Here is a 20,160-nt window from a genome sequence, read left to right as displayed (position 1 = left end):
TGCCCCAGGAGCTCCATATCTTTCTTGTACTGAGGAGCCCAGAACCTGACACACCACTCCAGATGTGACTTCACCAGTGCTGAGCAGAGGGGAAAGAATCACCTCCTGTGACCCGATGAATAAATTAAACAATATTGGGCCCAGTATTGAACCTTGGGGGACACAACTAATGACAGGTGTCTAGCTATAGCCTGTCCCACTGATTATGACCCTCTGGGATCTGCTGTTCAGTCACGTCTCAGTCCACCTGACTGTCCACTCATTCAGTGCACACTTCCTGATTTTTTTCTATGAGGATGTTGTGAGAGACAGTATCAAAAGCCTTGTTGAAATTGAGGTAGACAATATCCACTGCTCTTCCCTCAACAATCCAGGTAGTTGTTTCATCGTAAAAGGCAATCAGGTTGGTCAAGCATGATTTACCTCAAGTGAATCCATGCTGACTACTCCTGGTCACCTTCTTGTCCTCCATGTGGATACAGATGGTCTCCAGAATGAGGTGCTCCATCGCCTTTTCAGGAATTGAGGTGAGGCTGACTGGTTGGTAGTTGCTTGAATCCTCCTTCTTGCTGTTTTTTAAGACTGGGGTGACATTTGGTTTCTTCCAGTCCTCAGGGACTTCTCCCAGTCGTGGCAACCCTTCAAAGATGATCATGAGCAGTTTAGCCATAGTGTCTGCCAGCTCTCTCAGCACTCATGGGGGTCCATGGACTTGTGGATGTCAAGTCTAACCCAATTCTCCTTTACCAAGGGGAAATCTTTCTTTCAACACTTCTTTACCCTGGTATCCTGAGTCAGAGATTCCTGAGGGCTGGTCTTGTCAGTGAAGACTGATGTTCAGGTGGCATTCTGCCGTAATTGTGCCTTCTCTGTGTCCCCTGTTACCAGGGTGCCCCCTCCAATTAGTAAGAGGTTTACATTACGCTTATTTTCCCCTTTGTTATTGATGTATTTGAAGTAGCTCTTCCTGTTTTCCCTGACATCCTTGGCCAGATTTAATTCCAGATGGGCCTTGGCCTTCCTTGTCTTATTTCCACTTACTCTGCCGACCTCTCGATATTCATTCCAAGTGGCCTGACCCTTCTTCCATCACCTGTGCGTTCCCTGCTTATGCTTGAGCATTGATAAGAGTTCCTTATTCTTCCACACAGGTCTCTTGACCCCTTTGCCCAATTTCTTGCTCATCAGGATACATAGTTCTTGAATCTAGAGGAAGTGATTCTTGAATATCAACCAACTCTCTTAGACCCCTCTTCTCTGCAGGGCTTGTTCCCATGGGATTCTTCCAGGAAGATCCCTGAAAGGGCCAAAATTTGCTCTCCTGAAGTCCATGTTTGTATTCTTACTTGCTGTCCTGCTTCCTCCTTGCCTGATACCGAACTCCACAATCTCATGGTCAATATCCAAATATTTTGGTTTAATATCAAAATATTTCCTAAGTTTAAAAGTAAACTATTTCAAGTGGGCACCACTGCTAAATTACTGTGACTCACCTATTGTGTGATTTATACGTAGAAGGAAGTAATTAAATTTTATTTCCTTATAATGTTACCCAGTATCTCTTCATTTATTTCTTCAAATTAACTGAAACTGCTGTGAATTTAAATGCTGTTGTTTCATTCTGTAAGAAAATTATTGATGTTTTCCAATAAAGTATAAGTCCAGAAGGAACTGATGTCTGGCTGATACCTGGGGTCAGAACCTTGTTTGCTTGAGTAAACAGATACCAAGGAAAGACAACGGACCCTCAATGTAAATGAGCCACCAGAGGGAGCTCATCCAGCCTGCTGAGTATAATAGAACTATATTAACATTGGCAAAAGTTAATTAAACATTTTTACAGGGGTCACTGACTGACTTTAAAACAAAACACATTCCCTGAGTGAAACTCTACATGCCTGAGAAATTTAATGAAATCAGAAAGATTGCTTCTTTAACAAACACGGAATATATTTCTGATTAAATAAAGACAATTAAGTATAGAAATGTGTGATACAGCATTTTTCTAAACATGAACAAGTTTTTTCTTCATCCCTCTTTATTTTCTCCAGATAAAAAGAATTTCAAAGTGTTGTTAAACTACAAGACAAAAAATATGGAATTAACTTTATAATTTAATCTTAAAACTGTGGAAGTATATCAAAAGCAGAGTCACAAGAGTAGTACAAATGTACTACTAATCAAATGTTTGGTATTATGATGCTTACCTAATTCTGTAAATATTTATTACACTTACATGGACATTGCAATACTAGTTTTGAATTTATTATCGCAATACAGTTTTCTCATTTTAAATTGTGGCAAACTCAGATTCAGAAAACAAATCCCTCAAGCTCCTGTTCTGAAGGATCTGATGATTACTTTCAAACCTGTGAACATTTTTTGAGAAGGAATTCGGAAATAAGAACTACTCAGGTTTTAACACGTTGTTAATTGACAAGAAATCAAGAGTTTGGAGGGGGTTGTTTTGTCTTTTACTTTTCCATGGAGCTCAGCATCCAGCAGTGGTAATTCATCTAGGAGACAGGAAGGAGAAGAAAGACAATAAAATAATTTCCTAAAGAAACGGCACCCGCCAACATAAACATGCAGGCAAATTAATACAGATCATGTGTCTTAAATACTCATTCCAAATTAACACACCTCTATCACAGATTTAAGTTACATATTCCTTTGTGTGACCCATTATCAGCTTTCTAAACACTGCATGATTAATTTGATCATACTTTTATCTTACCTCTGCCTGGATGCTTTGCTTTGGAAGATAAGACTAAATGTGTTCTTTCAGGCTTCAATAAAAAGCTAAATTCTCTTTAATAGTACGTGAAAGTAGTACTTTTTGGAGTTAACTCCTGTGCAATGTGAGAAGACTATGTAAAGCACTTATTCTGTAATCACACCGCTACTTAAGCGCTGGAAGAAAATCCAACCTGAGAAGACCGAATACCAGTTACAGTTCTTTTAAGTTCCACTAAGAACTTCAGAGTGTCAAGCTTCTCCACACAGCAATTTCACCTGTAGTGAGCACAATTTTTCATCATTCACCCATACCAATCAAAAACAATCAGGAAAAAGGTTACAACTGCTCTCCAGTACACATTCTGAAGTCATCCTTCCCAAGAATATTTTCAGACATAAATAAGTTTTTTTCTTGTTTTTCTCACTGAATAACTGCATTTTTTAAAATAGTCTGAAGAGGTTATTAGGAGCCTAAATTAATGAAGGGTCAGATTTCTCAATCTCCTGCTGACAGCTTTTTGTAGTTTCCCACTGAAAAAAGTTTCTTGGGGGGGGTAGGGAGGGCAATGGTTAAAATTCAAATTCAGATAATGATTTTGTCCGTCATTTTCAGTCTGTGTATTTGCCCAGCATAATTTTAAGGGTGGACCTTTGCTGTGTAAGAAATGTGTGATATTTGTGCCAAGGCTGTGATTTTGTTCATGTCTTCAGTAGAAGTCTGAAGTTCAGAAGTAGATGGGAGTTGTTTCACATCTTGGAGGTGTTACAGTGTAATCCTAACTTTAGGACCTAGGGTATCTGTGCTGCTCAGAGAATGGGAAATAAAGACTTGCAATCTGAACTGGCATGCACAATCCATTAATGTACTTTGCAGTACATTTTCTAGTAATAAACACTGCAAGCAGGGAATATATCTTCATTTTCATTCAGGTACCCAGTGTGGAAAAAAACGCAAGGGTAGCAGCTGTCTCAAAGTAGACGCTATATGCAGATATCAGACCACATTACACAAATTTCAGCTAATAGCTGTGGAAAACCTCTTTCTCCAATGCACAAAAATATCAGGTTCAGTAACTAGGCATATACATCGGTGATATTTTAAAACTCTTGAATATACCAGTGCAAAATTATTTGAAACTGCATAAGGAAATCCAACACATACTTGAAGCAAAAACAGTTACAAAACAGCAGAAAAAGAAAAAAACTGGGGAAAATTAATAAAGACCTTGGACAATACCACTATTAGACTAGACTGTGTCAGTTTAATAGGCACATAGGAAAAAAATGCTAGCTGAAAAGTAAAAAAAAAAAAAAAAAAGAACAAAAATATCTCAAAACCAATATAATCAGCCTTCTCCTAAGAGTATTTCTAAATTCTGTACCTAAAGATCCTCTACTTTGGGTGCTGCTTACTTAGTACCTTAACCTGGGATTAGGTTTTGAATTTTCTGAAGGGTCTAAATAAATTTAAAGCCTTGTGCCTGCTAAATTTCCAAGGCAATTTGACACCAAACTCCTTGCAAAAATCCACCATGATCATATTTGAAAACTGTATCCTTTTCACTTACTGACGGATTTAATCTACACTGAATATCTTTGAAAGATATTCTTGATTTGTCCTTTATTTTCTTCAAAGAGAATTTAGTGAAATTTTGGTCTTTGCATAAAAAAGACATATTAAATATCAAACATGTTTCATGACAATAGTGAACCAGTTCAGGTCAAAATAGAAAAAATCTAAAAATATAAAATATTTTTTGAAGCTGAAACTGAATATTTTCTGAAGTTAGTAAAATTTCCACTTCAGGCAAACATTATTTCAAGAAGTATTGTGAAATTTCTTTAGAAAAGAATGCATAGATAACATTTCCATGTTTCCTAGGAAGATAAGCCTCAAACCACCTTGAACAAAGCCTGCACCTTTAAATATTCAGAAAAACTATTGTGGCACATTTTGTTCTGATTACCATTTTTTTTCTAATATCATCCACTGATAAACACTTAGTAGGTATTAGTATTTTAAGAATAATTTACCTTAAAATAACATTCTATCTCATAAACAGATAGTAGGACTTCCTCCTAGTCAGTTCTTGCTCATTCCCTCCAGTATTCCTCAGCTGCCTGCAAAGGTATTTTATCACCTAAATCTCATCCCACTGGCTTTTCCAGCCTAAGTAGTAAACTTAAACAAATTTAACTGAAAACCCAGAGCTCTCTCATCTCACTGAAATTCTCCTTTCAGATAGAACATGCAATTAAAAAATGACCCCTCGCTAGACGATTTTTCCTCACTAATGTCAAGGAAAACTGAAGTGACATGAGACAGAATAAGACCTACAATAACAATACTGTAACATGCGTTTACAGGAAGACTAAAACGATGGTGTCTATGAGACACTAAGCAATGAATGAAGCAGCTTTGCTCTCTCCTATTACTCAGCTTAGAATGAAATACTTTTCACAGTTGAGTTGTTGCTGTCCTACTAACTTAAAAAAGCTACAAGACTGTGTCAACTAAGCCACAACTATTAGTGGCACTGGGTCAAGTTTCATTACATTTGTGACGCAGAGAAAAAATTTTCCCTTTCTGCTGCATGCTGTGAAATCCGCCTCGGATCCAATTAATAGCAGGTACAAATCTGTTTTTAGATCAAGTGCCCTACTGTTGCAATTTTTGGAACTGTTTGGCTTAGAAAAGCACTGAAATTCCCCGCTGTCGCCTGAGCATGATTCCCTGGTAGTACATGAGTAACAAAAAGCTGAGAGGTGCCCTTCTTTAAATTGCATAGCCCAGTTTACTCAAGGCAGTGTATGACTACGAGTATGACGCAAGCATGAACATCTGCCTTCATACGTTGTCTGTTCAGTTACGGGTGCAATTTCTTCATTTAACCAATAATCACTTTTTTTCTTTTTTTTTTACTTTTAGTGAACAAGCACTTCATTACAACTTTCCTTGTAAGAAACTTGAAGTCTAAGAAACTAACTTTCAACCAGAACATAAGGCATAAATGATGGAGCAAGTAAGCTCTGCTTATAGAAAAAGCTACCACTATAAAACCTTATTTTCAACCCATGTGTTTTCTGTATATTTAGATGGTAGGCACTCCCGCAGGAAAAGAACATTTCTTAATATGCATGTCATGTCTAGCAAATTGGAAACCCAGTTTTATTAAAATAGGAACACTTGTTAAAAAGAAAAAGACAAAAGGATAAAAATTCACTGATATCAAAGAATCATTATAATCATTCTTACCTCACACTTCTTGCAATAATAACAGTGCTCAACTTATGTCTGCAAATACCATCTTTTCTTCCATTCACGGATCACAAATGTGAAAACAACTAAGCATGATTAGTTATTGGGGTACTTTTATTGCAACAAAAACCAGAGACTATTGCTATGACTTATTTAACATGAAGTAACCACATTACAGGTACAGCGTAATAGAATCAAAACAAAGTTTTGTATAACCAACATAAAAAGAAAGAAGTAGGAAAAAACTCCCCAAAACTGTTACTGTACTTGCTTTCTCTGTTTTTTTGAGGGATGTGTCATCAGTTTCATAGAAACAATTGCAACAAGGTCATAAACATTCACTGCGACAGTCCCATCCCATTAGGTTCACTTCAACAGTACAAAATCCATAAAACTTCCACAGGCAGAAAGACAGATGAAAAGGACAGACTATTAAATTGGAGGAGAGGAGTGACGAAGAACAAAAGTGAATAAAGTAAAGAAAGATACACAAAAACAATAGATGAAGAATTTTACCAGGACAGAAAATAAAGGTCTATTGAATGAAATTGTAAGGAAAACATTTCATAAATTGTAAAAGGATAGAATTTTTATAAAGCATAAAATTAGAGTAAATAATTCAGTTACAGGCTGCAGTTAGAGTCATAGTAACATTAAGAATTAGAAGACAATTAGACATTTTGTTGAAAGAATTGCTTCTAGGATACATTATCAAAATCCAAATTTAGGTCTCAGATGAGACTTTTAAGAGCTAATAAGATATTTTTAATTGTTACTGGTTATGACTACATCTCTCTAGATGAGTTTACATCTGTCTGCTTCAAAGTGTTCAGCATGGTATCATGCCAGCTAATAATAATAGCAGTAGTAGTATAACTGTATTTAAATGCATTTGTCAAACATAACAAAATCCTTATTCATGGAGACATCTTTGAAAATTGATTTATGTGGACTATTAAAAACATTGCAAATTAGAGAAATCTTCCAGGAAAAAAAACAGTAACAGCTTCCTTTTGTATCTGTTTGTCTCATTATAACTCCGCTTATGCAGAATATATATATACTTTGTATATTTAGCTCCATTTAAATATAGTGTGATTTGCTTAGGAAGAAAAAATCATTATTTAAAATAAAATACAATCTCTTCCAAAGCAAAAATCTCAGTTAGTCTATCTACAGTCAGAAAAGAATTGCTGACATTTTGCTTTCAATTTCTCTTTGTGACCAATGCAGTTACATTTTGTCAGCTCTCAGGAAACGTCTTCACTGTAGCATCTTACAGAAAGACAGTTCCAGCACAACACACATATACTCCCACTGCCAAGTCAGTACACATGAGGGCAGAGACACTCCCCAGGCACCCCTAAGCTCTAACCTTCAAGTGTCATGGCTCTGCTCTTTCTCCATGTCAGGAGCAGGCTCAGCTGCACTCCCTTCTCAGGGGTGTTCATGTTTGAGCACATGAAAGCCAGGCTATCAGACCTGCTGAAACCATGAGAAACTCATGATGGGAGCACCTAGGAAACTAAGGCTGTAACGATCATTCCAGTATCTTCCTGCCCTCTAATGTCAATTGAGACAAAATATAGATGATACAACCTACTTCTTTAAGATGCACACTACTGCCATCTCTTCAACAGATCACTTAAATATGAAAGCCAAGTTCACTTCAAAATGGAAGTTGTTGCAATCCTCTTTCTTTGACTGATATACACTGGGGAAAAGAGTTTACATGTACCATCTAACCGTAGCCACTTAAAGCGGCTACGTGCACAGTCTACACTCCAAAGGAAATTTTCTCCTCTGTTAAGCCAGATACTTGCACGAATTTTGTACTCTGAAATTAACAGCAGCCAGTGCTGTCAGTGCTAATGTAGCCTCAGGAATTAACTTTTACAACATATTACACAAAAGAGTATTAAAGAAGTTTTTGCTTTAACAGGAATTCTTGAACGATTGCTGCAAAACATTCCAGGAACAGTACCTTCCAAATTAATACAAGATTAATACTCATCATACCTCTCTATGCATAGGGTTCCCTCAGCAGGGAACCCTCACATGCAGACAGGAAGCACACACACAGCTCTAGTCTAGCCACGTCCCCAGTCAGAGAACAATCAAGGCATATTGCAAGGTGTACCTGTTAGAAATTCTAGGTACAAACTACAGTTATAACTATGTCTTTTAAGTATTTAAACACAAAAATACTACCTATCAGCAGTATTCTTCCAATTTTACCACCCATAACAAGATAATTGAACCTGGAAGTCCAAGGATTGCACCAACAGCTATGCAATGCTAGTAATGGGAGGTGGCAATAGTGCACAAAATCTTGTTTTCTCAAGATCTTCTACACAGCTCCATATAATATAGACTATGTACACTGCTGGGCCAGTCAAGCAAAAAAAACACAAGCTGCTGCTATGTCCTACCTCCTAGTCAACAGAAAGCTGTAGATAGCAGAACAGGCAAGTTTTGCTTGTTTACTTGTTTTAGATTATTGACTCCTTTCACTGATTAATCACAAAAATAGAAACATACATAGGAAGTACATCAGTACTCTTACTGCCCTCCTGTCAGTTTGTCAGTAATATCTTATGTTGCTCTTCAGGTTGTTTTCTGTTTCAATAAACCTTCTACTTATAGTTGCACCCACTTCAAACCTATTTACAAAGCAATAGCTGTATAAAAAGGATATCTTGAAGCCCGAGTACAAAAGTCATACAAAATCTAAAAATACAAGTAACCTATCAGAGATTACTGCATAGTTGAAAGGCAATGCTCTTACAATGCACACGATTTAAAAAAAAAAAAGGCAACAAAAACAACCCCAAACTTAGAGCCACACAGACCTGACATTAATGCTAAACTAGTTACTTGAGGAGCAAAAGCATCTCTTGACATTAACTGTTTTCTAACTAGCAATTTCTTATGATTCATGCAGTGTGGGTTTACCTGAAATAGACTACAACAATAAACTGCAATCAAAAAGTATGAATTAGCCTCTCCCATTCAAGTTTACAGCCAAGAGCTTACACTTTTTCTTTTTCCAGGAAACTACTGAGGTGGTAGTGGAAATGGAGAATCGTTAGACCATCCTTACATGAATGTGCCCACAAGAACAGTGCTGTCTTTGGTTCATTACATTAATAAGTATCCTCTCTAGCTTTGTAGAGGACACTAGAAGGCAACAATCATTACAGTCTCTCAGACAGTATCAGTAGTCTATGGCAAGAGTAATCCTGCAAATGACATCTCCTGAGACAGTCACCTTAAACTTTAGAAGAGTTTAAGTCTCCTTTAGAAGAGGGAGACACAATGCTCAGTGACACATCAACCCCTAGGCAACATGAAGGACAAAAATGTAAGTTGCTTCTCTACCAATATGAGGTTTCTCAGGAGCGGTCTGCTTTCAATGGGTCCAAACAAGTTTCTCAGAGATGAGTGTCCTTGTGTGGGCACTCTGGAGGTCCTGCTGCACCCCTTGCATCTCTCTGACAATACAACACCTCCACACTGTGTAAATTATTGAGAGTGGAGTTGAACTTTTCATCTGTCGGGAAGCTGAAACAAAGTTTTTTGCCCAAAGGTAGGTAGTATGAGATGTAGACGTACAGCCTAACATACCATATCTCACCTGAAATTGTTGTTCCTGTAAAGTGGTGTGAATTAAAACTGTATGGAATTCTCTTTGCACTTTTTCTAACATCATTATGACTTACGCTCTAAAATGCATTAGTTTTGTTTGCAGGACAAACAACTGTTTGCAAACAGACTCAGCAAAAACAATTTTCACTGGCTCTTAATCCTAGATAACGTTTCCTGTCTATGGACTAATTGCAGAGTAATAGCTAATGAGTGTAATAAACAGGTGAAGTAAAAATGACAGGCTACATAATGGTTCTCATTCTTTCCCTTCCAAGCTACTGCTACAGCATGGTCAAGACAGTAACCTCAAGACAGATGGAAACTCAGTCTTGAGAGAAGTTGTGAAGCCAAATCTTGTTGTGTAATTTGGAAGCATATGATATAACCACACCATGCTAAATGAGGGAATCAAAGCATTTATATTCCTACCCATACATTCTGTAAACCATTCATAATTAACCAGAAACTTATTATTAATTATAAAAAAAAATATATAGAATTAATGTATATTTTCATAACAGTGAAAATAAACTAAGAAGTTGTCTTCTGCTAAATTTGAAAACCATTAGACTAATCAAAAATACAAAATAACAACTATTAGTCAGAAGTACTCATGGCTTGTATCATTCCCTCCCTTTTCTCCCACTGGACCTCAAATTTTTTTATTTTTTTTTTTCATCAAAACAGAGTACCTTCTCTTCAGTTCCTGAAAATTCTTTGCAATATTTTTTTTTATTTGTGTGCCTTTTTTTTTCCCCACGGTACTTTTTCAAATTTGGCACTGCTAATTCCCTGAGAAGCCATCAACCTCTTAATTTCTAAGGCAGCTCACATGATTCTCCAGTTTTCCTTATGGTCAACAGCTAATAAAGCCATGGCGGCTTATGAATGCTGTGCACATGTTCACTAGCACCATTTTGATGTCTACACGTGCATTCTGACACTACCTGAGATTTAGGAAGTTTATGCCTAAAGAAAACATTGATTTCATACTGTCTGTAAAGAATAAAATATTTTGTTTTAGTTTCATCAGTGGTCATGTCAACATATTTAACTTACAGGACACTTTTTCCTGACCACTACTTTCAATTAGTATTAGGTACCATATATTTTTAAAAACATAGAATTTTCACAGAGCCTGTCCTCTTATTTCACCTTCAGCAAATCACAGGTAATATCTGTCTGATTTTAACAAAGCATGAAATTATACCTCAGCAAAGCAAATTATCAAGCAACAGGGACAGCTGTTGTATTTCTTAGTGTCATCACTTCAGATATATCTATTTATATTCCTCAACAGAACCCTTATTAAAAAAAAAAAAGTAATAAAGCAAAAGATGAAAGACCTTTACAATAATTCTATTCTCCTTACTCTGCAAGTTAGCACTGTACAAGCTTATGATCAGGAAGATGCTTAAAGTATGCAAAAATGCTACAGTTATAACTTGTATCCCCTGAATATATTCACCCAACTGGACATGAAAATTTATGCCAGGCAACACATGATATAAAAGTTCAAGTCTAAGTTTAGTTCAGAAAGACAAAAGGCAGGCGTGGGGAGAGCAGTGGAAGATTCAATCCTCAGAGATCACTGAAACCTTAATTAGAGTTGTGCAAGACACTCCTTGGAAATTAATGTGCTCTTAGGGTCTTGGAATTTTCTACAACAAAAAATCTTTGCTATTCTTTACCAGTTTCTAAAGACATCAATTCTTACTCTTGGTTTTGGTAGGGTGTTTTTGGTTTTTAACTGGGTTAGTTTCACCTTTTTCCCTACTTGCACTAGACTCTCATCAGGATCTCCAAACAATTGACCCAACTCTGTACTGCCAGTGGAATCAAGAGAAGATTTCAGATCTCTTTTTTCAGAGGGCATGAAAAGAATAGGAGAAAAAGCTAAGTTCTCCAGAGATCCAGCAAGGGAAGTATTCACAGAAAAAGGTGAACTCATCAGCAAACATGCCTTTCATAAAGAGGAATAATTTAATGTGTAAACATAATGATTGTACTCTTAAATTTCTGTCACAGTGAAAGGCTATCATATTTTGAAATTCTGGTTCTTCTAAAAAAATATGGAAGTAGGCTTTGTGCTACTACTTATTAAGACATATTAAGATACCTGAAGTTTGATCTTTTATAAGCACAGGACAAAAATATTATTTTGATGGTGACCAGTTTAACATAGAACAATCTAGCTGGGGGGGTGGAGAAGTAGAAAAATATTCCTGTTTTCTTACTTGTGCCCTTTCAGTACTTAGAGGGAGCTTATAAAAGAGAGGGAGAGTGAGTTTTTACACAAGTGGTTAATGATAGGATAAGGGGGAATGGTTTTAAACTAAAAGAGGAGAGATTTAGAATAGATGTTAGGAAGAAATTCTTTATGCAAAGGGTGGTGATACACTGGAACAGGTTGTCCAGAGAAGTTATGGGTGCCCCATCCCTGGAATTGTTCAAGGCCAAGTGGATGAGGCTTTGTTCACCTTAATCTAGTGAAAAGTGTCCCTGTCCATGGCAGGGGAGTTGAAACTAGATGATCTTTAAGGTCCCTTCCTACCCAAACTATTCTATGATGCTATGATTTGTTCACCAGCTAACATTAATAGAAATAATACATGCAAATTCCTTTTGGGAGAAAAATATAATAATTACAAACCCGATCATAATTAATTGCCACTACGATCTACAAATCTCAATGAGTTATATAGTTACTTGTCTGTATGTCATGACAGCCACTTTTACAACACTGATTAATTCATTCAGAATATTACCACATACAATAAATTTATAACAGAAAGACTTTTAATCAATATAACAATTAACAGTATGGAATTATTTCTAACAAAAAGACTTGAGAACTATCTGATGGTTAAAAATGTTAGATTTCTCTCTCTTGTAGCGACCTGTGCTCAGAAAATAATAATAGTAGTAATAATATCATCCTTTTTCCTCTCTATGTTGACTTTTCTGTTTATATATATATATATATTCTGTTTATATATATATATTTATACCAATATAATGATTGAATATGTGAATTATAAAATCAATTGCAGTCTTCAGTAGGAAGTATTGCCAGCTTTTTAACTAGACTTCAAAATTGTCTATAACTATATAGTAATAGATTTTTCTGCTATTTTGTCCTCAAATGAAGTCACAGTATTAAAATCAGACAGAAATCAGTATATTTTCAGGACTCCAAATAATGCATTTGTTGTCTGGGAGGCTGCAAATGTGCTTTATTGTTCAGTGTGCAATACAGCATGTTTGCATCCTGTCAAAGACTTTTCTCCATGTTATCACCTAAGAATTTTCCAAGTCACTTCTGTACTTTTGTCCCAAATGTTGTCTTATCTTCAATGAATATAAATATCTCTAATTGATACACATCTGCAGACACACACTTCTATATCTACAGGTACACACAAACAAAATACTTGGATTTTTCAGGGAAACATGAAGACATGAACAGAGCAATTACTTGAAAAAGAAGACAAAATTAAAATATATTAGACAATTCTAACTCAATCTTAGCTCTTATCAGTTTGTGTAGGGTTTTTTTAAGGCTACCATTATGATGCTGGAAATCCACTTGTCTGACTAGTCCTAAATAATACTGAAAATCTGACAAATTCAGTTATTAAGACAGCATTATCAAAGCAGCAGTTTCTTGACTAACTGTAAAAGTCTCCTTGAATTATCCTAAAATAGCCTCTCTAAATTCTTTGATAAAACCAAAGGAAATGCACATCATCAGTTATTTTAATACATTTAAGATAATATAGGGGAATTGCTGAAGTTGCACCAGTACTGTGTGAGTATTAATACAAGAAAGACAATAATGTTCAGTTTTCACTTTACAACTCAAAGTGCAGAATTAAGATTCTAATTTCTAACAGATTTTCTTGTATTTGTACCTAATTTATGGTTGTCTCAAGTTACATCAGAGTACTAAAAAAATACTGAGACAAAGAAGTACTTTTTGAAAAAAAACAGAATAAATATCAAGACATTTTCTGAAACTTCATAAAGATCTTGAATTGTGGAAGACTAGTGTTTCCAAGTTTTTATTTCGTTGCAGGTTTTATGTCAAACTAAATTACTTGTGCTGCCCATGTATAGACTTTGCTGCTACTTTAAAATAGAGAGCTAAATAAGGAAAAAAATCTGAAATTATTATTTTAAGTTTTTTAAAACTGTTATTATCAAATTTGAAACATTTTTCATCAGTACCTTCTTCCTTAAAGTTTTCAAGATCTTGATATCTAGTTGATGTTTAGTCAAATCATGACAATTACATACAAAAGGGAGAAAATTAATATACTGCCTAAATTCTAGCTTGCAAACTCCCATTCTCCTTCCTGATACACTTTTTAGGCCTATCTATATATTTTTGAATTATACCACTTGATGGGGACTAAGAACTTCAGAATTCTGCTCTCAGTTCTACCCCCACCTACATGTATCTGTCAAAATCAAGCCTAATGTTTTCTGTTCTTTATGTAAAATGGATCTTTTAATACTTTTTCTTGCAATATTGCTAGGAAGACAAGTTCATCTCACTTAAATATTTTGATTTAGACAATTGGAGTTGAGATGAAAACAACAGTTTAAATTCCTAAGTGGAGTTTACTGTGAGATGTATGTAAAATTAAACAAGTTCACTGTAGTTTGAAGAAAATTCTTTGCCACAAGTGACACAACTGTAAAGGGCACTATTATATAATTTAATAACTCTGAAAATCGAAGATGTCTGAGTCACAACAGGCATCCGCACACGCAATCTTTGCTAAAGAACTTTTAGTGGTAAAGTTTCACATTCTCATATGAGTTTGGATGATTTTCATCTTTCATTTGCTTTTAAAAGAATTTCTGAAAAATAAGCTCTTGCAGTTTAGCATGCATCACAGTGGATGTATAACCTATAACGACTCAGCATGAAAATCTTGCTCATTAGATTCAAAACCTTAATAAAAGAAGAAAAACGTTTGCTTGCTCTTCCCTAAAACATAAAGTTAATAATAGTAGATGTTAAATGTAATGCACTTGCTAAGATATTCTTCACCACCAAGTTGCAAGTCCAGTTCAAAATAAACTTTTTTTTTTCTAACTGTACAATATCATTTAACATTTAACAACAGAAAAGAAGAACTTACAGGTAAAGCAATCTTTTAGAAAATTTCTGCTATGACAGAGCTTCACATGACCCTTCACATTACTTCCTGGGTTCATTTCCTAGAACAAACAGAAACAAGACACATGTGAAACCAGTTAGAATGTTAAAATAGCATCTATTTCATTGTCTTAAAACATGCTATGAAGCAAGGTTTGGGACAATATTTTATGCTGGTGTCTTCCAGATGATACAACCTACAATAAAAATTCTGGAATTGAAAGGTAGTCTTAAACAATTTTTATCAAATTCTTCACCAGATACTGATAACCATTAATCTTTCTGTAGAATTTCAGATTGATTTGAGATTAATCTTTGATTTTCCTAAGTGCAGGAAAACCATACATGATTTTCCCTCTATCAGCCACACTAATGGAAAAAGCCTTTTTATAACCAGCCAACCCATACAGTATTGGCAGAATAACATTTAAGAATAAACAAAGCTTAATAAAAAAAAAAAAAAAGCCAAAACATATAATTAGTTCTCCAGCAATGTTTTTACATAAATTTGCTCACAAAAGAGTACAACAGATAAAACATTTAACATTTACTACATTGCTGTTCGTGTATGCGGGGGGGTTGTTAGGGAGTGTGGGGGCAGGGGTGTCAAGAGCATGGGGAGCTCAGGCAGTTTTCTCCTCAATGCTTTCAGAAAAGCAGAAGAGTGAAGAAGGAGTTGACAGATCCCACATGTCAACAATTGGTTGAGCAGTTGGTGTGGGCAACAGGGGTTTGGATTTCATATGATCATGGGATGTTCTAAGAGGACAAAGGATTGTTTAGCAGCGATGCTGTCCACAAAAGTGGGGAAAAATATTTTTGTCAACAGGCTGGCCAATCCAGTAATGAGAATTTCAAACTAGGAATAACAGGGTTAGGAGAGGATGACCAGCAATCAGAAGTGAAGGACCAGGTTGGCAAGCAAAGAGTGTCCGGCAATGTAAACAGGAGGAAATCTGTAAGCAAAAAAACAGGGCTGTAAGGGTCCAGCTGCAACTGTGTGCATGTACACAGGAAAAGCCTACTAGCCTACCTTTTCCAGGAAATCAGCTCTCCAAAGAGCCTGTATGTTAATGCATACAGCATAGGGAACAGGCAGAATTAAGAGGTGCATGCAGTTGGAGAATGACAACTTCACTGGGATCACAGACATGGGTAAATAGCTCACAGGAACATGAAAGGGAACACAAAATGTTTCTGCTGCTCTTATCGGTAGCATAAGGATAGCATAAGGATGACTATGGAAAATGGTGGCCCACTGCTGATGAAGACCTCACAAAGGATATGAAGGCCAACACACTGAATGCCTTTCTCATCTCACTCTTTAGTGAGAAAACCATCCCTCAGCAATCTCAGGTCTCTGTGACCCGGGGGAAAGCCTGGAGCAAGTTAGGTTTCCTCTCAGTGGAGGAGGATCAGGTTAGGAAGCATTTAAACAAAATGGACACACACAGATCCACAAGCCATAATGAGATGCACCCACATGTACTGAGCGCTGGCTGATGTCATCATGAGTGCACTCAACCACAGAAACATCAAAAAAGGTCACAATGATCAGGGTGGAGGGAGGAAACTCTGAGGACTGGAAGAAAATAAATATCATCTCTACTTTAAATAAAGTCAGTCACAGCTCACCTCGACTCCTGGGAAAGGAATGGAGAAATTAAACCTGAAAACCATTACCAAACACAAGTGGGGTAAGAAGTTGTTTGGGCATAGTGAGCATGGATATATGGAGGGGAAATTGTGCCTGACCAACCTGATAGACTTTCACAAAAAGAAGGCTGACCGAAGGCTGACCCAGTGGACAAGGAGAGAACACTGAACATTGTTTATCTTGACTTAAATAATGTTTCTCTCAGAGCCTCCCATTGTCTTCTCCCTGACAAACTGATGAAACACAAAAATTTCAGTAGAAATTCATCAATAACTTCCAAGGTGAGACACAGTGCACAGATAATGCAAAACTAAGAGTATTAGATACATCAGAGGGTTGTGTTGCTATCCAGAAAGACCGTGACAGGCTGAGAAATGGGCCAACAGTAACCTCACAAAATTCAACAAAGGGAAATGCAAATTCCTGCACTTGGCAGGAATAATTCCATGCATGTTGGCAGAAAAGGACCTGAGGGACAACAAGCTGGCCATGAGCCAGCAATGAGCCCTCACAACAAAGAAGGTGCACAGCTATCAGGGTTGCATTAGGAAGAGTATCATCAGCATATTGAGGGAGGTGATCCTTCCACTCTACTCAGCACTGGTAAGCCACCCTGAACTTGGGCCCAGTTCTGGGCTACCCAGTAAAACAGAGACATAGACTTAGCAGAGCAAGGCCAGCAAGAGACGATGGAGGTAATTAAAGGACTGGAGAACCTTTTGTATGAGGAGAGGGTATGAGAGATGGAGGCCTTGAGAAGAGAAGACTAAAAGGAATCTGTTCTGTGCTTACAAATACCTGTTTAGGGGTAGAGTAAGGAAGGCGGTGAAAGGAAAAGTGAAAGGAAAATCAAGTGAAAGGAAAAGACACAACAGGCATAAATTAAGTACAAGATATCCCACTTGATGTTGTGGGCTTTTTTTTTCCTGGGAGGGTGGTCAACCAATGGCATGGTTTGCCCACGATACATCTGAATCCTTGCAGATATTCAAAACCCAACTGGGCATAGACCTGGGCAATATGTGCTGGGTGACCCTGCTTTGACCAGGAGGCTGGGAAATCTCCAGAGGTCCCTTCCAACCTCAACAATTCTATGATTCTGTGAAGTGTTTTATTTAACTGGTCTTTGCTTAAAATAAATTGAAAAGAGGTTAAATTAATCACCCATGAAATCTCTTCTCCATGATGCATGGGAAGAAAATGTACAATCAACCTCACTGTGCTTTAGCTAGTGTAAAAGGAATAAAAAGGTTATAGCTGAAAGCTAGCAACATATAGTAACCCTGATAGTCATGCCAACATGACTTTTGGCCTCTCTGATATTAATGGCAAGACTTTACAATCACAGATTAAAAGCAACAGAAAAAAATTCAGATACTCTGATAGTCCCTCTCTGGAGACATTCAAAACCCACCTGGATGCATTCCTCTGTAACCTAATCTAGGTGACTCTGCCTTGGCAGGGGTGTTGGACCAGGTGATCTCCAGAGGCTCCTTCCAACACTAATGATTCTGTGATTTTGTGATTGCAAAAGACAAAAATTTTCCTCTATAATTTCTGCTTCTAACTCACCCAGTTTCCCATGAGAAAGCAAATATACATAAACGTAGAACTTCGGGCAGATATTCACGTTTGATTTTTAAAATGGATCAACAACAAATATATCAAATGTATTTTGTTTCATAATGGAAAGATATACTGAAAAAGCAAACAAACATTACTCTGACTACTCAAAAAAACTGGATAACATGCACACTAAAAATGTGAATCAACTGTATGGAGTTTGGTGGAATGGTATTTCATGGTATTTCATAGTAAATGAAAACACCAACACTTATGTAAGCATTCACGGGTTTATGACAGCATGACCCAAAGAACTGTTCCACTGCATGTGGAGTAATCAACCCATAGAGTAAGTTTTATAACCCATGAGAAGAGAAGCGTAATTAGACTGTAGAAAGTTCAAAGAAATATTTTGTAGTCAATATATGACTTAGAGGGGAAAAAAACCTTTAGCAGTTCAAATCATACATCTTCAAGGAAGTAGATTAAGCTTTTCTTTTTCCATAAGCTTTTCTTTTCACAAGTTAGAATTTGAGCTGTTGAAAAGATATGACTAGAAATTATATTTCAAATTCTCTAATGACCTATTTCCTTAAAGAAAAAGCAAACAGCACGTGCCTCTTTTATTCACTGCCAGGGAGAACAAAGAATACATGTTAAACAAACAGTATGTTTCTGTACATATATACTCATACAAAGGCACATTTTATTTATATCGTCACAGGGCTATCTTTTGTGTTCATGTTGCTATGGAAACAAACTTCTGTGCCAAACACATGATTACAGAGACATTCTAGTTCTTAAACAGGGTATGTATCTTATCCTTTTTATTTTTTAAATCAAGGGAAAAAAGCTAGTGTATAAGGTTACAGAAGAACAGTCAAGAGCATGTGAAGCTAACGAAATTATAACATCTGAAACACAAGGATTTTTCATTCCACAGTGTTTGTGTGCTTAGATGTATCTTTAGAGGCTATCCCAAAAAGCAGTAGATTACAGCATAAAGTTAGGACATTACTGTTTTGCATAACATAGAAGATGAAGCAGAAAAACCTGACTTTTTCTTTGATTTGTTGAAAATAAAATTTACAGGAAAACTTCACTATGGAACTGCTCATATCAAACAGCATATCCATTAAAAAGAGGGCGAATCAAAGAACTACGTTACATAGATTTAAGTTCCTGTTTTCCTGTTTTTGCACAGAACATTAAACAATATCTATTCAATACCTGTATCTGTTTTATTTATCGTGGTCCATCTGCTCTGCAAATGTTCTTGCAAAGCAGTTTCCCATAGCAACATCAAATATCATATAGTCTCAGTCTTCTGTCAAAGCCCTTCTGAATTTCAAGCAGCATATTTTTCTGCAGTATTCAAGTAAATAAATAAATGGAGTATTTCATCAAGAAAAAATGAAAAGCACCAAAAAATGAATGAAACAAATACCCATAAATAAATCCCATATTTTCATTTAAATAATTACATTTAATTAATCTAAGGCAGGGTGGGAGATATATGTTATTTAAAAAACCTTGTCAATATGATAGTAGTTTTTACTTGATCAAAATTTCAAAATCATTATCTCACATGGAGCAAAACAAATTGTGCATGATACAAGTTTTAAAGAATAAGGTTACACTATGCTGGAAAGTAAGTTTTTGAATGAAAGGCCCACAATGGCTGCTTACTACGGGACAACTTCAGATAGATATCACCTACAACTCATTATTAGTCCACCTAAATTTTACATCCTCATGTTTACAATGATCAAAGAAATATAAGAGGAAAATTTCTCAATACATTTTCATGCAAGATAAAGAATAACACTGATTTCATGAAAGTAACTCATATTTTACCTGAGATTATATCTTGAGAATTTAAGACACGATAGAAATATACATTTTTACATGAAAATCTTCTGGAAAAACTCTCTTAAAGGAAGCACATAAAAAATACCACACCCCTCAGTAAATATCATGTTAGTCTTGAGCACACTGATTCTGTGTGAAATTGCAATACAAGTGTTCTTCAAGCTGTAAATTAAAGAAGAATTGTCTTAATTTAGGAAAATTAGCCTACTGAATTTCAAAGTCTGATATCTTTATTTTAGATTTGTCCGTCCA

General features: G+C 36.2%; 1 protein-coding gene across 3 annotated transcripts in view; it reads right to left on the bottom strand.

The window, feature by feature from the left end:
• Nucleotides 1-20,160, bottom strand: part of MARCH1 (membrane associated ring-CH-type finger 1) — a 227,003-nt gene that overhangs the window by 134,838 nt on the left and 72,005 nt on the right. For all 3 annotated transcript variants that reach the window (XM_027635489.1, XM_027635495.1, XM_027635494.1), the window contains exon 2: nt 14,800-14,878. The gene's annotated coding sequence lies outside the window, so the exon portion shown is untranslated. The remainder of the gene's footprint in view (nt 1-14,799; nt 14,879-20,160) is intronic.

This window comes from Corapipo altera, unplaced genomic scaffold, assembly GCF_003945725.1.
Source record: "Corapipo altera isolate COAL_440 unplaced genomic scaffold, ASM394572v1 22b, whole genome shotgun sequence".
Taxonomy (NCBI): Eukaryota; Metazoa; Chordata; class Aves; order Passeriformes; family Pipridae; genus Corapipo; species Corapipo altera.
Note: the sequence above shows the minus strand (reverse complement) of the source record. Positions and strands in the feature narration are given on the sequence as shown.